This window comes from Gadus morhua, unplaced genomic scaffold (assembly GCF_902167405.1).
Source record: "Gadus morhua unplaced genomic scaffold, gadMor3.0, whole genome shotgun sequence".
Lineage (NCBI taxonomy): Eukaryota > Metazoa > Chordata > Actinopteri > Gadiformes > Gadidae > Gadus > Gadus morhua.
The window spans coordinates 16,161-28,885 of NW_021963949.1; the positions used below are offsets into that span (position 1 = coordinate 16,161).

At 43.0% G+C, this 12,725-nt stretch overlaps 1 long non-coding RNA gene across 1 annotated transcript; it reads right to left on the minus strand.

Annotated features, from left to right (window-relative positions):
• Nucleotides 1-3,846: 3,846 nt before the first annotated feature.
• LOC115538004 (uncharacterized) lies at nucleotides 3,847-5,198 on the minus strand. The gene is made up of 3 exons (XR_003974989.1): nucleotides 5,064-5,198; nucleotides 4,694-4,929; nucleotides 3,847-4,076 (listed from the first exon to the last, which is right to left on the minus strand). It is a non-coding gene; the product is annotated as an uncharacterized LOC115538004 (long non-coding RNA).
• Between the last annotated feature and the right edge of the window lie 7,527 nt (nucleotides 5,199-12,725).

The window sequence follows — 12,725 nt, forward strand, 5'->3', positions numbered from 1 at the left end:
GTCTCTGTACAAATGTGTTTGCTCAACCATTTTGTTGTGAGCCCTGTAAAAATTGTTTTCTCGACCGTTTTGTTGTGAGCCCTGTATGTTTCTAGCTTGCTTGGTTGCAACCATATAAACACCTTTGTTTCCATGGGTGTTTTGCTGTTCGTCTGTCTCGTCCCCCAGATACAGACTGAATCCCCGAATCCAGGTTCTTGTTTATTTAGATTATTATGTTGGCCAAACCTCTTACACTGATTGTTCTGTTCACCTAAGATAAAACAATTATAATCTAGGATATAAATTCTCCCCGTCAACTATAAAAAAGGATGGATTTATGTTTATTGCAATACAAATACACCCTTTTATGTATAACCTTGCCTACACTTTATGAACATCTACTTCGGACATGGCTCCACGCATTCGCCGGCTTCTTTGAAAACAAATGCACATGGCTCGCGTAGAAGTGCATGGGGAAGGGTCGTCAACGAGTTGTTACGACAGTGTTGTAAAGTATCTACTACAAAGCTGTAGGGGGCGCTGTGTAGAGAAATGTGCGTGCCAAAACCAAGAAAACAGCGAAGAAATTCCCGAAGTTGCATAGTGGGGCCTTTAACATAAGCGGTATAGGCTACAAAATGAGTCCAGCAATACGACTGAATGAGGTTTGTTTCAAACTACACCATGCGTCCGTGACTGGCATTGTATGGAGCCAGTTTCCTGCCATAATTCAAACCTGAAAAAAAAAGTTTCAAAGGCTTGTAAATCTGGATATGAAAACTCAACACCTTGTAAAAAAGGTTTTGCAACACTGAAAAAAGAGATTATAACCTGAGAAAAATTCAAACAACTGTAAAAATGATTTTGTGTTCTATTTTATCTTCTTCATCATTTTCACCAACACATTTTCAAAGTATTTTTTTTTTTCACAAACATGTTTTCAAAGTTCAAACAATATCACCAGCGCATTTGTAGAGTTTCAAATCTGGCACTGTTCTAACAGTGTATTTCATTGTTTCCCGGTTTTGAAACCTTGTAAATGGGATTCTGTAAACAGGTGTTCATACATTGAGAAATACGTTTTGAAAGGTTGAATATTTATTTTTAAAAACTTGTAAAGGTGTACGTTACGCCATTGCAATGTATTTTTTCAGAAGTGACTTTTCACTTTCAGAGATTTGACCACACAGGCGCAAGCTTTGAGTCACGTGAATATTGGCAGTGTTCTTTCGCGCATTTGTTTTGAAACTCCTGACAGTCAAGTCTGAAGAGAAAAAAACTTTCCTGGGGGCGGGACCATTTAGCTCTAAACCTATTGGTTGCTCTCGGCTGACGTACATTCCAATCACATTCTTGTCATCGGCAGAGCACTGTCAATCACGCACTAGCCCGGTGAACGGCACATGTACACATATATGATGTCTATGCATGTACATCCTTCGTCCCTCCCCATGCGGGTGTTGGCGCGGATGGGGGAGTCTGGGCGGTGGACTGCGACGGTATGATAGTTGTCTGAACGCTTGGAATGTACTGACGTACATTCCAATCACATTCTTGTCATTGGCAGAGCACTGTCAATCACGCACAGGCCGGTGAACGGCACATGTGATTGGAATGTACGTCAGCCGAGAGCAACCAATAGGTTTAGAGCTAAATGGTGCCGCCCCCAGGAACATTTTCCTTTTGACTGTCAGGAGTTTCAAAACGAATGCGCGACAGAACGCTGCCAATATTCACGTGACTCAAAGTTTGCGCCTGTGTGGTCAAATCTCTGAAAAGTCACTTCTGAAAAAATACATTGGAATGGCGTAAACGTACACCTTTACATATTTTTAAAAAAAAATATTCAACCTTTCAAAACGTATTTCTCAATGTATGAACACCTGTTTGCAGAATCCCATTTACAAGGTTTCAAAACCGGTAAACAATGAAATACACTGTTAGAACAGTGCCACATTTGAAACTCTGCAAATGCGCTGGTGATATTGTTTGAACTTTGAAAACATGTTTGTGAAAAAAAGAAAAACTTTGAAAATGTGTTGGTGAAAATGATGAAGAAGATAAAATAGAACACAAAATCATGTTACAGATGTTTGAATTTAGTCTGATTTTTTCAGGTTATAATCTCTTGTCAGTGTTGCAAAACCTTTTTTACAAGGGGTTGAGTTTTCAAACCCAGACTTACAAGACTTTTTTTTTCAGGTTGGAATTATGGCAGGAAAGTGGCTCCATAGCAATGCGCTCTCGAAATGCATTTTGGGTCCGTCCGTTCAGACCTGTCCATGGTTCACGCCTCGTGCCCACTGCACCGTCAGGACGTGGGAAGGCGTGGCTGACGGATGGGGGAGTAATCTTTGCAGATGCATTCGTCAGCCAATCAAATCGGTTCGCCGGGTTCTTCCCGCTTCTTCCTGCTTGTTGCGAGGCAAGATGACCCGCTTTCCCGCTTTCCAGTATCGTCAGAGCCCGAGTCGCGTCACAGTGCTTACATTTGCATACGCGATCTGATTGGATGACGGAACCGTCGCTGCCGAAAAAGTTGAAAATTTTTCAACTTTCTGACGGTGGCGAACGCTCCAACTGAACGGATGGATCAACAATGCATTGCGCGTCCGTCCCCATTCAAAGTCAATGGGCAACGGTCAACTGACGGAGGTAGTGGGCACGGGGCGTCACGCCTCGTGCCCACTGCACCGTCAGTCAACGGACGTCAGAAGGCGTGGCTGACGGATGGGGGAGTAGTCTTTGCAGATGCATCCGTCAGCCAATCAAATCGGTTCGCCGGGTTCTTCCCGCTTCTTCCTGCTTGTTGCGAGGCAAGATTACCCGCTTTCCCGCTTTCCAGTATCGTCAGAGCCCGAGTCGCGTCACAGTGCTTAAATTTGCATACGCGATCTGATTGGATGACGGATCCGTCGCTGCCGAAAAAGTTGAACATTTTTCAACTTTTTGACGGTGGCGAACGCTCCAAGTCAACGGACGGATCCACAATGCATTGCGCGACCGTCCCCATTCAAAGTCAATGGGCAACGGACAACTGACGGAGGTAGTGGGCACGGGGCGTCAGTGTCGCACTCGTGACTCGCGACGCTCATACCGTCGAAGGACGCATGGTGTGTGGAACAAGCGATAGGCCTACCTGATCGCGTTCATTTGTTCGCCTCCCTCCACCTCCCTCTCTCTCCGGTGCATATTTAAGCCACTTCTTCAGTGTCCCTGAAAAAACAATATGGGTGGTCCCTGGCAGCTGTTATTGGAGTGCAGCTGAAAGAAAGAAAAACAAAACCCGGTCAAGAATTACCAACATGGCGACGGTAAGCTGTAACATGGCCATGGCCACCATGGCATAGTGCACCAGGCAAAAAGTCAGCAATTTGTTTCCTAACCACAGACCCTTAACGCTGGTACGCAGTGCAGTGGTTTCACTGTCCTCTCAGTCTCATTTTACTGCACTATGGGTTACCACATCGACTCCATCCCAGTTACTTCTTTGATTACAGAATGCATGCATGCAGGGTTAAATTGGTAGGCTACGGGCATGTATGGCCGTAGCCCGACATACCACGTGTATTCAATGCTAGCGGAGTAGCGCGTTGTTACATTCTTATGTGAATGTAGGATTTCGGTGCAAGATAGCTAGATAGTAAAAGTAAAATAACGTCAAACTAAAGTGTTCTAGTGCTGACGGATAGTCCAAGAGTGCAGTGCAGAATATTGTCAGTGTTAAAAGCATTGCTTCATCTGGACACAAAACTGAGATCGCATAGTAGCCTATAAATTGACTTTTTCTGATTTTACATGAAATAAGCATAGCACAGAAGACTACCCATAGTGCATATTAAAAAATCGACTTGCTGTTTTAAAAGCATTTATTTTAATCAGTGGTATCTGTGTCTAATGCTTGTGTGGTGTGACTGAGTTTTGACAAACATACCGAACAGTACATCACTAAGGACAGTGCTTTTAAAGGCTTCCTTGAAGCCTTTCCCTGCCCAGTTGAAGCGACACGCCAGGTTATTTGTTAGGCCACTCTGCAACATCCTTCTTACGGGCTCTTCTGCAGTGTGCCCTCCAATTAGACTGAATGTTAAGATCTGACAAGACATAATAAACCAACACACAAGTGAAACATTGATAATTATAACATGTATAATTACAATATCTCCCAAAAGTGAATAGGCCTACACCCCTCCCATTTTTGCAAATATTTTATTGTATCTTTTCATAGGATAACCCTTGGCATGAAACTTTATTATAACTTAAACTAGTCATTATACGTATTGTAGAGAACTAGATTTATTGTCCTCAGAATATGACTAAAAACGCATCCATTAACAACTAAACAGCTGGCCACATAACTGAGTACACTTAATTATGAACATGACCATTGCGCCCATGCATAGTGACAATAAATCTATCGTAATCTACAAACTCTACACTGACTTCTTTAAGTTACATCAACGTTTCATGTCTATGGAGTTATCCCATGAGAAGATACATTTAAACATTTGAAAAAATGGCATAGGGTTTTGTGAGATACTGTATGTAACATTTTAGGTTAGGTGAACTCCTCACAGTGTTAATTTTGTTTTGAAAGATAATTCCTACAAATAGTGAGTGATGTAGTGGATGGCTGGAAAGAAGAGGTATGGTTTTATTAATTTACACGTATACTTTGACTAGCTTTTGGGTAGTGCAGATTTGTACCTACCATCTTTTGTTTTTCGCAGGGGGTTTCTCTCATAACAGCCTCTGCTAATTGAAACTCCTCCATTGTCCTCAGAGGCAGCTTGATGGACGAAGCGGCAGCTTCTGGTGCTACCGGCCTCACCATCTCTCTCCTAAGCGCCCTCACTTCACTCCCCAGGTTGGTAATTTCCGCTTTCATCAATTTATTTTCTTCCAGCACTTTGGAAAGCAGCTCCACGACTTTAGATATTCCCATATCTGTTCATGGAAGTTACTTATTAGAAATGTTTTCTGGGGTTTGGTGTACTTTGGTGTACTTTCCCATTTCATCTTAATAATAATGTGCATGATAATGATAAACAATGGTTAGAATGTTTATCTCCTCGACTTACCATGCAATAGCTGGTGGCTTGGTTGGACTGTATCTATATTCAAAAGTCATTGATTAGTGTCAAGTGCCAATGATTATATATTTTTTTCAAAGTAGTGTATTTAAGGAAGAGTTTGTAAGATTTACCTTGTAAGAAATGAATATAAATACATGTTCAATCAATACATGTTGAAATGAGGTGTTCTACTGACGCCAACACTTACCTAGATGTAGTAGCTCAATTCTCTGGCTGCCAGTTGATTGAGCTGGAATAAAAAATAATTAATTGCATCCATGTAATTCTGTGTAAGTTACAATATTTTAAGTTTACCTTGTTCAACCATCTGTGTTTGTGTGTGTGTGTGTGTGGTGTGGTGTGTGTGTGGTGTGTGTGTTGTGTGTGTGTGGTGTGTGTGTGTGTGTGTGTGTGTGTGTGTGTGTGTGTGTTGCACAAGAGGAATGGCTTGTATGCAGTTGGGTAGTCCTTCAACCATTCAGACAACAATGAAATGTGTCAAAAAAAACGTGTTGGTTGAAGCAATGATCAACGGGGCAGATGGGGAAAACTGTATGAGGAACAATTATTGATAAGTAAAATTACCTCCTGGGTGGTCGATGGCCCAAATAGCCACTCACTATTGATGTCTGAAAAAAATGAAACACTTCAAAACTGAATAAGAGAGCCAAATGGTATTTCTAACATATGTGTTAAAGATCCCATGCCATTCTATTTTATGATGCTTTAATATAGGTATTAGTGGGCCACAAACACAGTATTCAAAGACGTCCCCGAATTCAGCCGTGGTGCAGAGTTACAGTCGCACATTGAGCTTCCCCCAAACGCGCTGTTTCGGTGGGCGTGTCAAGGCAGGTCAAGGGAGGGGGGTGGGGGTGTGGCCCTGAGCAGCTTGTAGCCACTACCATGCGCTCTGTATACGGTGGGCGTGTCAAGGCAGGTCAAGGAGGGGGGTGGGGGTGTGGCCCTGAGCAGCTTGTAGCCACTGACAGTACCATGCGCTCTGTTTACGGTGGATGTATCGCAATGGCTCTTAGAAACCCATATTATACATAGATATCTATATCATATAATATATATTATCACGGCCAAAAGCTGTGTGAGCCTCCAGACGATAGGTATTATGAATCTCAAACGACCGCGTCTACTTCAGATTGATGTGGAAGTGGAAGAACCAGAGACGTCGGAGAACCGACGAAGTCCTTTGTGATTCATTATATCGTCTGGACGCGGAGACAGCTTTTGGCCGTGATAATATGTATTATTTGATATAGATATCTATGTATTATATGATATTATTTAGATATAGAGCAGAGCTCCAGGACGCAAGTGTTGTACACTTACTTGTTATTTGGATAACCGTTCTGCTGTTGGTGTGATGGCGCATAACACGTCGGACTCTCGTCTCTGGTATTTCTACAACGAGACTCGTAGTGGGGGTTATCTCAGCCATGGTTGAGAATGAATTGGGGGAAAGGAACTTTGGCTTTGACTCCCTGAAGTAGGCTACATGAACCACGACATGGAGGAGAAAGGGATTGTTGGCCGCGAATGTATCCCGCTTGAGCCCTGCTTCCCGCCGCCTCGGCAGCGGTCAGCGCTAATCACCGCCTCGGCAGCGGTCAGCGCTAATCACCGCATCCTGAAGCCGAGGCGGTGGTCCATCGGCAGCGAGGCTCCGGCGGGAGACGACCGCGGTCAACAATCCCTTTCTCCTCCATGTCGTGGTTCATGACTTCAGGGAGTCAAAGCCAAAGTTCCTTTCCCCCAATTCATTCTCAACCATGGCTGAGATAACCCCCACTACGGGTCTAGTTGTAGAAATACCATAGATGAGAGTCCGTCGTGTTATGCGCCATCACACCAACAGCAGAACGGTTATCCAAATAACAAGGAAGTGTACAACACTTGCGTTACAGTCCTGGAGCTCTATATCTAAATAATATCATATAATACATAGATATCTATATCAAATAATACATATTATCACGGCCAAAAGCTGTGTGCACGTCCAGACGATATAATGAATCACAAAGGACTTCGTCGGGTTCTCCGACTTCTCTGGTTCTTCCACTTCCACATCAATCTGTAGTAGACAGAACCCTGCGCTGCCTGCTGCCTGCTGCCGGCGCGAGGCACCACCACCCGGCTGCCCGCTGCCGGGCGGTGGTGCTTCGCGGCGGTGGTGCCTCGCGGCAACTGGCGGCAGGCAGCATGTCGCAGTTCATGTAGTTCGATGTCGTTCTGCCATTGCATTCAAAATTCTGTAACTAGCCTGTTACTACGAACTAAGCAACTACCGTACACGTATTAGCATTTAGCACTAGCTCAATCACGACTCCTTCAGAATTCTTGTGGGTGGTTACGAACCAACCAAGTGGGCAGGGCCATGAATAATAATTTGACAACGCTACGTCACAGTGTCACCTTATCCAGATCGGCTCATTTCTTCTGCCTTTTTCCTTTCATTGCCTATTGCATTCAGCAGACAAACTGCATAGATTTCAAACTTACCACAGCACACAAACTTATTCAGACCTATGTTATTTAACAAACAATAGGAAAAATGTGATTTAATGGCATGGGCTCTTTAAACATAGTGTTGTTTGAAATGGTGCTTCAAAGTACCATTTGTACTGGCATTAACCAGTAAACACATACAACATATTTTTACCTACCTGGCCCCTTCATCTACAGATTGTCGTTCTGTTTTCCTTGGGGGGGGGGGGGGGGGGGGTGGTGCCTCGTCATCAGTGTCCACACCTTGAAGCATAGTAAGTGCCAGTTTAATTTCAGACTAAATGGGCAGTCAAACAGCAGTTTTTGAAATATTTGTATTTTAATTTCTAAAATGTTTCATTGCTGTTCAGTTTAACTCTAAAGGTCTGCACCTTCAAAAAAAGTGTTGCGGCGGGCCCCTAGTGGTCTGGACTCTTCCAGCTGGCTCCTGCAGGTAGCGTGAGTTTGGCCTTTGGAACAAAGCAAGGACAGTCATGGCAGTCAGTGGGTAACACCAGAAATATTAACAGAGAACATATACATTTATGCATTTAGCAGATGCTTTGAGCTGAAGCGATTTACAACAAGAGGACTAACATTTAAGCTACAACACTATTTAAAACCTTGCTAAGAGTGCCAAAAAGTGCCACTAGTCACCCGAACACTGTCTGAAGTTTAAGTGCAATAGAAAGATGGAAGAGTGCATTGAAAGTTAAAAAGTGTTAGGACAAGAGTCATTCTAGGAAGAGCTGAGTTTTTCAGGAGCTTTTCGAAGGTAGTGAGGGATGATAAGTTGCCCTGTGGATGGTTCAGAGAACTGCCTGCTATTAGCATCCACTTTGTCAGTAAAGAATGAAGCATAAGAGTCTGCTGTGAGGTTTGTAGCAAGAGGGGAAAGGTTTAGTAGATATTTGAAAGTAGAGAACAGTTTCCGGGTGTCAGTTGTATTGTGAAACTTGTCATTGTACAGTGATGTTGATAGGTTTTCAATGTAGTGAGTCCCCGGGACCCACAGGTGGCGAGTTGGGTGGGTCCCTGAGAAATTCAATGGGTCCCGACTCCCCAGTTTAAAAATATGTGTTTCTTTTTTATTATTATTCTATTTATTAAATTAAATTAATACTGAAAAGTTTATTGCAGAACTGTAACAGTGGCGTGACATATTACATTCAAATCAACAGGATTTTTGTGATTTTGTGATTTTCGGGATCTCGTTGGAAGCGCGATGTATGCGCAGGAGCCGTTTGGGCATAACAATATGGCGGCTGCCGTTCAATGTAGTTTTCATCACCACCACCGGATTATGTTTCTTTTATTTCATTACAGCACGTCCCCTAAACGTTACAACATAATCGACAACGAATGAGCACGGCATCGAGCAGTGGAAACGTGGGTTTATTTACTATGAAGTTCGTATTTTTAATTGTTGAAATGAAATCAGCGGTGACGAGCTAGTTGTTTTGGTAGCGGCTAAATTAGCATGTCGCGATACTTTGTACAGGGGATCACGTCTGCGCAGAGGGTTGAAACAGCGCTTGTCCGGTCTGCTCACAAGAAGGTTTCTTTGGCCAGTTACTGTGATTAAACACGAGTTGTTTAATGTTAACAATGTATCGTTTTTTCAAAATGAGATGCGTCCCCGGGACGCATGGATAGTGAGTTTAGTGTGTCCTTTCAGATTTTAATGCGTCAGCGACGCAGGACGCGTACCTAGCAACATCACTGATTGTAACAAGACTTTTTTCGCTGCTGTGACATTGTAAGCAAAAGATGATAATAGTTACTGGTATTGGGTTAAATCTGATAGGTTGTTAGTTTTATGCCATTCTCTCTCAGCAGCCCATGAGGTTAGAGCGCATCGATTGAAGGGAGTCGTTTATCCAAGGAAGGGGCTTAGAGGGTTGGGAGGGTCTGATGGATAGCGGGAATGTGTGGCCCCATTCACCTCTGGAGAGGAGAATTTTTTTTGTTTTTTTTCCTTCTGATAGGGTCTTCAGCCTCTGACTGTATGTCTGATGTTAAACACTGTAAGGACTTTTTCAGGTAGTCCTTTGCCTTAACATATATGTTAAGGCAAAGGACTACCTGAAAAATGAATGGAATGCATGAAAGTGAATGGCATGCATTAGTAAAATTTAGCAAGTTGAATCTTATAGAAACGTTTTCATATGCAGCCTTTTTCCTTACCACAGCTAACCAAGACCCTCACGTCACCATGCACGTCCCACGCTGCACCTGGAGGAAGGTGGTGCGCGACTGCCTTCTGGAGGCGGTTATGATCGTAAGAACTAGGAGGCCAGAAACAATTCCATGACTCCCCGGCCTCCTCCAACCTTGCTTGGCACTATGGTAGTGCTCCTATCTTTAAATTTGACGACCTTCCACACCTGTGCCATCTGTCAATGAGGTGAATGAAAGAAAATAAAAAATCGCTGTTTTTTGAGTGTGAAAAAGAAGCCGTAGAAATATATTTGGCCTATATATCAGTCATTGTTGTTATATATAACATAGTGTGTATGTTGCAAGATCAACAGTGATCACAGTTGATCACAGTCTCAGAAATATTTGGCCTGTTAAGCCCTTTGAGACTGTAATGGTGATTAAGGGCTATACAAATACAATTTAATTGAAAATTGAATCACTATCATAAGTGGTGAGAGAACTGCATACACCAGAGGCCTGTTTCAGGTAGCTGGTTTAACATACTCTGAGTTTAATCCTGCGCTCTGAGTTGGTTGACTCAGAGTTCAGGGTTGAAAAGCAACTCTGGGTTTTCGGTTTCAGAACAGGCGATCAGCGTTGGCTTAATCAACTCGGGGTGTGTTCACGCTGGGTTGAGGGCGTGCCTGTTGACTATAAAGAGCCAGCATCAATGGATCTCTGATAACATGATCAAACATGGACCAAAAGCGGAGATCCACTTACTTTTCCCCACGGAATTGGAGATTCTAATGAACGCCTATGCCGAGCAGTTACCCCTTTAAACAAAGAAAAAACAATACCGCCGCGGCAGCGAGAGCGCGAGAGATTGTTTGGCATGAAATAGCTGAACAAGTCAATGCCTGTGTAAAATAAATTAGTAAAATAAAATAAGAGGATAGTTTAATATCTTCCACTAATTCAATATGTATATTGTGTGTATCTGTGTGTGTCAATTTACGCAACCCCAAGTTGCCCCAAGAGGACTTGGCAGCAAATGAAGATGAAGTACAAAAATATAGTTTAAAAAATGTAAACTAATATTTAATTGAAATCAAATCAATTGTGCTGTTTTGCCTGCTCTACCTAATTTAACAGCTATATTCAACATGTGATGGGCCTATATTTAAGCAGTAAATGTAAGTAGTACATTTCCCAGCCACCCCAACACTGCCAATAGTTAATAGGATTTAGAAATATTAGAAGGCTACACCTAGGCCAAATGCATTACATATATATATATATATATATATATATATATATATATATGTATATACATGTCTTCAAAATAGTGCTAAGTGAATTTTAGGGTAACATTTTCCTCCATGTTAGCAAATCGAAAAAAAGCAGAGGCCCGGAAGACTGGAGGGGGTCCACCTCTGCAGCCCTCACAGAGGCTGAGGGGATGGCCCTCAGCGAACAGAGTATGCGTCCTGTGGCTGAGGGCATCCCTGGGGGGAGCTCCTCTGACCCCCCCCCCCCCCCCCCCCCCCCCCACCCTCCAGGATAGAAATGCCTTTATAAGAGGTTGGTTATTCAAAATAATTAAATATGTACACGCAACACAGCACGTTACAAATTAGATGGGGCAATATTCTGGCTCAAGTAATCATTTCACTGTCTAATCATCTTCTTCCAGTTACTGATGGCGTCATCGCCCTAGGCTACTTGAACCAGATGCCCTCACCAACCTTCATGCAATTGTAACAATTCAAAAGATGCAAAAGGATGCTTTGGAGATCCAAATTTTGGAACATAAGTTAAAGGTGGGTGAGGTGGAAACTGGGATACTGTTCCCTGCTCTAAAAACATACCCAATATGAATGACTTTGTGCTTTCAGGAAATAAAGAAATCCTCATAAAAAGTAGATTGTCTTTATTAGAACACGGGCTGTGGTGGGACGAGTTATTTTGTTGAACAGTTTACTCAAAGGGTTTTACTTCAGTGAACATTGCATACGATTATGCTGAGCATGTGCGTGTAGAGAAGAACAGCATCTGGTTAAAAGCAGTACCAGGGACTTTTCTGCCTTGCATTCTTAAAATGAGTTTCTTGACTTGCAGCAGTTATAGGTCTGTGGTTAGTCAGCTACTCTGATCATGGGAAAGCCACAACGTTAAAGTGACTGTAGTAGCCTACAGAGCGGGTGGGATGCACGGGGCAGATCATTCTACTCATGCGTTAATTGCGTCAAAAAACTTAAACTTAAACTTCAAGCATGCCCCCGGTGCGTTTGACAGTTAACATGGGGGCTGAGAAGGTGGTCTAAATAAATGATGGATTGCGCTTTAAAAAGATAGCGCTCGTGAATAAAATTATCAGGAAAATAAAGTATATCCAACCGGGGTCTTAATAATCGTTCCTCACGGAGATTCCTTCTGAGGATCGAAGCCTCTACGTACACAGGCTCTCGTAGAAAAGGACATGCCATTTCTAACACTTCCTTCTGTCGGAGAGCTGCCTTCAGCCTTATAGACAACAAACTCAGAGTAGGTCTAACCACCTCCCGAGCAGGTTAGGTCCACGGCGTATGTTGCCGCAGCAACTAACTCTCGGTTGCGCTGAACCTGCTACTTGAAACGGAAAATCCAGAGTTTCCACTAACTCAGAGCGAACAAACTCGGGGTTACCTCAAAACCAGCTACCTGAAACAGGCCTCAGCTTAACTTGGGTGAAGACGTACTCTGAAACCTGTCGTCTCTAACTACTATCTAAGCCTAACTATCTACAACCTAACTATCTTCAAAGGCTTGCCGGGCTCGAGGCAAATGCCCCCTCCCCAGAATTACCTTCACAAAGTCAAAAAAATAGAAAGAAAAAAAAAGCACTTCGCAGGAAGAGTATACAATGCTACTCAGCTGAAGCACTCTAACTACTCAGATCATTCACAGCTGATTTACAGCAGTTTGTCACCACTCAGATATATATTTTTTGGCTATTTGTGTATATCGTTTTTTTTATTTTTTTTC